We start from the raw sequence: 7500 nt of genomic DNA, 5'->3' as shown, positions 1-7500 counted from the left end.
CGCCACTTGTAAGTGTTGTGTGCCCCGCCACTTGTAAGTGTTGTGTGCCCCGCCACTTGTAAGTGTTGTGTGCCCCGCCACTTGTAAGTGTTGTGTGCCCCGCCACTTGTAAGTGTTGTGTGCCCCGCCACTTGTAAGTGTTGTGTGCCCCGCCACTTGTAAGTGTTGTGTGCCCCGCCACTTGTAAGTGTTGTGTGCCCCGCCACTTGTAAGTGTTGTGTGCCCCGCCCCTTGTAAGTGTTGTGTGCCCCGCCACTTGTAAGTGTTGTGTGCCCCGCCACTTGTAAGTGTTGTGTGCCCCGCTACTTGTAAGTGTTGTGTGCCCCGCCACTTGTAAGTGTTGTGTGCCCCGCCACTTGTAAGTGTTGTGTGCCCCGCCACTTGTAAGTGTTGTGTGCCCCGCCACTTGTAAGTGTTGTGTGCCCCGCCACTTGTAAGTGTTGTGTACCCCGCCACTTGTAAGTGTTGTGTGCCCCGCCACTTGTAAGTGTTGTGTACCCCACCACTTGTAAGTGTTGTGTGCCCCGCCACTTGTAAGTGTTGTGTGCCCCGCCACTTGTAAGTGTTGTGTGCCCCGCCACTTGTAAGTGTTGTGTGCCCCGCCACTTGTAAGTGTTGTGTGCCCTGCCACTTGTAAGTGTTGTGTACCCCACCACTTGTAAGTGTTGTGTGCCCCGCCACTTGTAAGTGTTGTGTGCCCCGTCACTTGTAAGTGTTGTGTGTCCCGCCACTTGTAAGTGTTGTGTGCCCCGCCACTTGTAAGTGTTGTGTGCCCCGCCACTTGTAAGTGTTGTGTACCCCACCACTTGTAAGTGTTGTGTGCCCCGCCACTTGTAAGTGTTGTGTGCCCCGCCACTTGTAAGTGTTGTGTGCCCCGCCACTTGTAAGTGTTGTGTACCCCGCCACTTGTAAGTGTTGTGTGCCCCGCCACTTGTAAGTGTTGTGTGCCCCGCCACTTGTAAGTGTTGTGTGCCCCGCCACTTGTAAGTGTTGTGTGCCCCGCCACTTGTAAGTGTTGTGTGCCCCGCCACTTGTAAGTGTTGTGTGCCCCGCCACTTGTAAGTGTTGTGTGCCCCGCCACTTGTAAGTGTTGTGTGCCCCGCCACTTGTAAGTGTTGTGTGCCCCGCCACTTGTAAGTGTTGTGTGCCCCGCCACTTGTAAGTGTTGTGTACCCCGCCACTTGTAAGTGTTGTGTGCCCCGCCACTTGTAAGTGTTGTGTACCCCGCCACTTGTAAGTGTTGTGTGCCCCGCCACTTGTAAGTGTTGTGTGCCCCGCCACTTGTAAGTGTTGTGTGCCCCGCCACTTGTAAGTGTTGTGTGCCCCGCCACTTGTAAGTGTTGTGTGCCCCGCCACTTGTAAGTGTTGTGTGCCCCGCCACTTGTAAGTGTTGTGTGCCCCGCCACTTGTAAGTGTTGTGTGCCCCGCCACTTGTAAGTGTTGTGTGCCCCGCCACTTGTAAGTGTTGTGTGCCCCGCCACTTGTAAGTGTTGTGTGCCCCGCCACTTGTAAGTGTTGTGTGCCCCGCCACTTGTAAGTGTTGTGTGCCCCGCCACTTGTAAGTGTTGTGTGCCCCGCCACTTGTAAGTGTTACACTTCCAGTTTTGTTTCTTGTTTTATTTTTATTCATATTTTTCATATTTCTTTGAACAAATTCACTCTTAGTGTAATTTCAATTTCTTTTTTAACATAAAGTGTTTTCTTTACTCTGTTTGAGTAAATTGTTTTGTCTAATTTACAATTAAGAGTTAAAGTGTTCAATCAGTTTTTCTTCATATTTTTATTTTTATTATTTAACCAACATTTTCACAGTGTAACTTTATTACTGCAGTGATTATTTCTGCGTCTTATTTTGTTGCACTTGTTGTGCAGTGAATTATTTTCTTTTATTGATATTTTTATGCATTATTATTCTCAGTTCATTATTGTTTGAGTCTTATTTTTCATTTTATTATTTTTCCTCCTGTTGTCTTTGTATTATAATTTTGTTTATGCATTCTTAGAAAATATTTAAATTTCCCAGTTATCTCTCGTTGCATACAATTTAGTGATTTTATTTTATACTTTTTACATTGATTTACAATTTTATTAATTGATTTATTTATTAGCAAGAGTACAGACAGATCATTTTGCATTTAATTCAGTCTCCAGTAATATTTTTTACTTGTAAATGTAAATGTAATTTTTTTTTATCTTGTCCAGCAGTCCTTTACACTGAGTTGTCCTTCCTCTTGCAGTGTATCTTAAACATTTTTTTTATTACTTCTGCAGAATTAGTTGCATCTCTTTTATTTTAATTTTAACATTTTATATCATTTTTATTGTTCATTATTTTTGCCTTATTTGTTCTTGTGCAACTTCTTTGCCATTATGTCTCACATACCGCCAAGTGATACTTTAGTGAATGTCGACACTCAGACCTCTCAGGCTACTGCTGCTGCTGTCATCAGTCCTCACAGTTCCTTAGCGACAGACAGACCGACCCAGACACTGAGCCACTATAGTTATACTCGTGATTCCCTTGATGCGTTACCTTTATTCAATGGCCATGTACATAGTCTTGAAGCATGGTTTACTGCCATTCGTTCTCGTGTTAATGCTCTAGTTGAAGGTCCTCCTTCTGAGGAAAGTCTTATCAGACTTGCGAAAGAAGCTCTTCATCGGTCCCCTGCTGCTGTTCACGTTGTTGATCTCCTTGATATGCGAGACTTCAGGAATCTTACTAAGTGGTCACAATATGAGGAACTGATTCGTTCTTTCCTCGTACCAGTAAAAACAGCTGATCCATATGTCGTTCTTAGGGAACTAGTGAATGCTACACCCATGACTAATGAATCGTTGAGTGCATTTGCTGTTAGATTAGACAAGCTTTTATCATCATTTATCAATGCTGTCCAGTCCTCAGCTTTTGTCCCTGACGAGGATAAACCATCCACAGCATCGTTTGCTAAAATAGCAGCTTTTGGAGCAATCAAAGAACTAATGCCGCATGCTTCTGTGTGTGCTTATGAGGCTAATCCTCCAACTGTGACGATGGAACCACTTACAGCCCTAAATCATGTACGTTCCTTGTGCCCCCAGGGTACTTTCCCATGTATCAAAAGTAATTTCACACCTATGCCTCAGTCTGCACCACCTCTTGTTTGCGCCACAGCGACAAATCGTGGTCGTCAATCATCTCAGCGATCACCAAGGACCAGTGTACAGAGTCATTATAAACCTCGTAGTATTCATAGTACATTCAGTAACCATAGTCAGCGGACTTGTTACAACTGTGGTTTCCGTGGCCATATTGCAATTAATTGTCCTGATAGTTACCCTAAGAGGCGTCGTACTGATGATGAATACCAGTCAGATCTTCCCTACTGTACTTATCATAGAATACATGGACATGACACATCTGAGTGCAATGCTCTCTACAACCTTCAGTACTCTAGGGCTTTCCGTGGCCGTTCCAACCGCAGAACCCGTAGAGGAAACAGACGTCGTGGTTCTCAAACTAACCAGAACCAGGCTCATTCTTCCAATTCGGGGGAATTCGAGCGCCCCAGTCAAACCGTCCCATGGTGACAGTAGATGATAATGAGTACACCATCTCTGTTCTTGAAGCCTATCCTGCTGATGTGTTGCTTCACATGTTGGGGATGAAGTGGAACAAATCTTTGATGATGACAATCCACCTTTTTGTTTGCACATAACTTCCAATGCAACCATAGGCCCTATAGTGCAAGCATCTGTTCATAATGCGCCCGTTCATTGTTCATGGACTCTGGTGCGCAAGTCAATATTATCAGGTCTGGTTTGTTTAGGGATAAGCAGTTACGAGATGTCCTTCTCGTAGAACCGACTCATGTGTCCTCAGTGGAGTAGCTGGTTCTCACCTGCGTGTCCGCGGTCGGACTTCACTAACTTTATCCTTCCTTGTTGTCGACCAGATTACTTTCCCTGGTGACCTTCTACTGGGATTTGCTTCCATGCGAGACTTACGCATTGTGCTTGACCCTTATCGATGGCATGCCCAAATTGATGACTTGATCGTACCATTTTGGGGTTACCAGCTTGGATCCGAGATCTGCCATACTGCCGCAGAGTACGACATTCGAATTAAGTCCTTACAGGCCAGTGCATTTTCCAGTAGCGTACCCAAGCGGTCAGGCACTGATGATCCTGTCACTCCTGTCTGTGTTCCTGCAACTTCAGACTTGCAAGATAGTGTCCAGTTACCTCAAGTGTCCGAGGACGCTCTGACTACCTTGAGTGCTGAGCCTATCCCTGCAATGTCTGCTAGTTCAAGTAGTAGTTTCTCCACAGGGGACGCCTTGTCGGAAAACAATTACTTGCAACTAGTAATGCCATCTCTTGTTGATGTCACATGCCGTCTGCAGAAAGACGTTTCTGTCGCAGCTAGTGCCCTCACTAGAGTGTCTGTTGTTGTTCCTAGTATTCCAGATGGTGATAACGTCCTAGTTGACAGTGATTCCTGCAAAGTAAAAGGTCTATTTGTTGAACCATCCTTACATGTTGTAAGAGATAGTAAGATCCATTTCTTCCTAGCTAACACTTTGTCACCTGACCAGTGGGTCGGTGCTATTTCTACCGGGGAGACCTCATCCACTTCACCGGATCAATCTGTTCCACCAGTTGAGGAGAAAGACTTAGCTCCCACTGACTTCCCAGATGAAGTCAAGCGTTTGTTGACTCTGATGCACAAACGTCATAAAGCCATTGCCTTACCAGGTGAGAAGATGGGTATAACGAACTTATTGTCCCATCGTATTCCACTTGAACCTGGTACTAGACCTATCTACATACCTGCGTACAGAATGCCTCATTCACAAGTTGCTGTCGCAGAAGAATTGATCAATCAAATGCTTGATGATGGAGTTATTGCACCTAGCAATTCACCTTGGAATGCGCCCTTGACCCTAGTACCTAAGAAGGATGGTACTTGGCGCCCAGTGATTGACTTTAGGAAGTTAAATGCGAAAACTATCCCAGATCGCTTCCCACTTCCTGTACTGGGTGATCTTTTACGTAACATCGGAGATAACAAAGTCTTTTCAACCCTGGACTTGTTACAAGGGTTTTGGCAAGTCCCTCTTCACGAGGACAGCAAAGAGCTAGCTGCATTCTCCACTCCTACAGGTCATTATCACTTCCTCCGTATGGCGTTTGGATTACGATCCTCCCCTATCACGTTCTCAAGGCTCATGACTAATATCTTTAGAGGTCTCATAGGTAATGCACTTATGGTGTACTTAGATGACGTAATCGTCATGTCTAAAGACGTGGATACACACTTGAAAAGACTTGATATAGTACTTGGTAAGCTTGAAGAAGCCAATTTAAAGATCAAACGGTCTAAATGTCAATTTTTCAGATCAGAAATTAAGTTTCTTGGTCACGTAGTCACTCCTAGAGGGATTATGACTGACCAAAGTAAAGTAACTGCAGTACTAAATTTTCCAACACCCAAAACTGCTGATGCCGTAAGATCCTTTGTGGGCGTAGCAGGTTTTTATAGATCTTTCATTGCCAATTTTTCTTCCATAGCTGCTCCTCTAACTGAGTTGCTTAAGAAAGATGCTCCTTTTGTTTGGACCTTCCGTCAAGAAAGAGCATTCCAAACTCTAAAAGAAAAACTAACATCTGTTCCAATTTTGAAATTTCCAGATTTTTCTAAGCCCTTCTATCTGACAACTGATGCTAGTTCTATTGGCATAGGTGCCATACTAGCTCAGAAGACCGATGGCAAGTACAACGCAGTTTCATTTGCTAGCCGAGTCCTTACGAAGGCTGAACGTAATTATACAGTAACTGAGCAAGAAGCTTTAGCAATATGGTCTTTAAAGCACTTCCGAGACATTTTATCAGTACTCTGTTCATGTCTTGACAGACCACGCTCCACTGATACCTTTATTCCAGAACAAACAACCTACTGGAAGGTTAGCCAGATGGACCTTGACTATCCAAGAGTTCAATCCCACCTTTGAGCATTTACCTGGCAAGTCAAATGTAGTCGCAGATTCCTTATCGCGACATGTTAGTATAGTCACTGCAGACCCTCCATTTAGTGCTGAAGATGTCAAGAATGCTCAACGAACAGATCCCATGTGGTCTGGTGTGATTCGATTCCTGCTCCAGGAAGATCTTATTCTGACTGTGAAGCCACCAGCACCCATCAGTGACTTTGTCATGAACCAAGAATTACTGTATCGAACAGCCGAGTTGGGTACTCCTAGCAGAAGAGTATACCAGTTAGTAATTCCAGTCACTAGTGAATGTAGCCTTACAGCTAGTTCACGATGTACCAGGTGTTGCGCACCCTGGTATGGATCGTTCAGTAAAACAAGCCAGATTGAAATACTTTTGGCCTCATATGGCAACTGATATTTCTGAGTATGTTAAGAAATGTAGTGTCTGCATGCAACATAAAGGTAATGCTAATGGTCCTAATCCAATCCAAGTGTATCCAACCACTAGCAAACCTTGAGAAAGAGTTGCGCTAGATTTGTTAACTAATTTCCAATGTTCCCTCCAGGGCAATAAACATCTGTGTGTTATGGTAGATCATTTCACCAGATATTGTGAGTTAGTTCCTATTGCAGATAAGACTGCCGAGACAGTAGCTAAAGCGTTTAAAGAACGCATTATCTGCAGGCATACCACCCCTAAGTCCCTAGTAACAGATAGTGGAGGTGAATTCTGTAATGAGATTCTTGAAAATTTGTGTACCTTGTACAAGATCTCTAAATCCACCATTGTTCCTCATCATCCTGCCAGCAATGGGTTAGTGGAACGTGCCAATAAGAAAGTACTTGATGTCTTGAGAGCCACTATCAATCCCAACAGTGAAACTTGGGATGAAGTTATTCCTGATGTGCAGTGTGCTATAAATTCTGCTTCCAATGTTTCTATAGGTGACACTCCACATTATGCATTGTACGGTGTAGATAAACGTTTGCCTTATGAGTTGTTATATTCTAATCCGAAACCAAATTACAACCCTGATGATTTCATAGCAACTCGTACCAGCTTAGCTCAAAGTGTTTTTAGAAGAATCCGTGAAACACTTCATAAATCAACAGCAGAATTTACAAGAGTCGCAAACACTCGAGCAAAGCCATCCAAAATCAAAGTAGGTTCGAGAGTTATGCTGACTAACTTTAACAAAACGTCTGCAATGCCTAAGCTTGATCAAAAGTTTGTTGGTCCTTATCGAGTAGTTGAACATATCACTGGTAATAAGTATAAGGTTAGAGAAATTAGTACTGGTCAGTATAAAGAATCGCATTTAGATCATATGAAGTTAGTATGTGATGATAATGATGTTCCAACCCAGACTAATGTGAAGACTCTGACAATCCTCCTGATCCTGTACTCTCTACCTCTGATACTCAGTCAGACGATCAACCTGAATGTCGTTATTCCCTACGTACACGACAGGTATTGAGAAATCCTCAAGTATCATTTGTAACTACCAATTCAGATTTGCCTCAA

General features: G+C 43.8%; 1 protein-coding gene across 3 annotated transcripts in view; it reads left to right on the top strand.

Moving 5' to 3' along the window:
• The window catches only part of LOC128686813 (acetylcholinesterase), a 388717-nt gene that overhangs the window by 130158 nt on the left and 251059 nt on the right, over positions 1-7500 (top strand). The window lies entirely within an intron of this gene.

Source organism: Cherax quadricarinatus, chromosome 7 (genome assembly GCF_038502225.1).
Source record: "Cherax quadricarinatus isolate ZL_2023a chromosome 7, ASM3850222v1, whole genome shotgun sequence".
Classification (NCBI taxonomy): Eukaryota; Metazoa; Arthropoda; class Malacostraca; order Decapoda; family Parastacidae; genus Cherax; species Cherax quadricarinatus.
The sequence above is the reverse complement of the archived record's forward strand: the minus strand, read 5'-3'. Positions and strand labels throughout refer to the sequence as shown.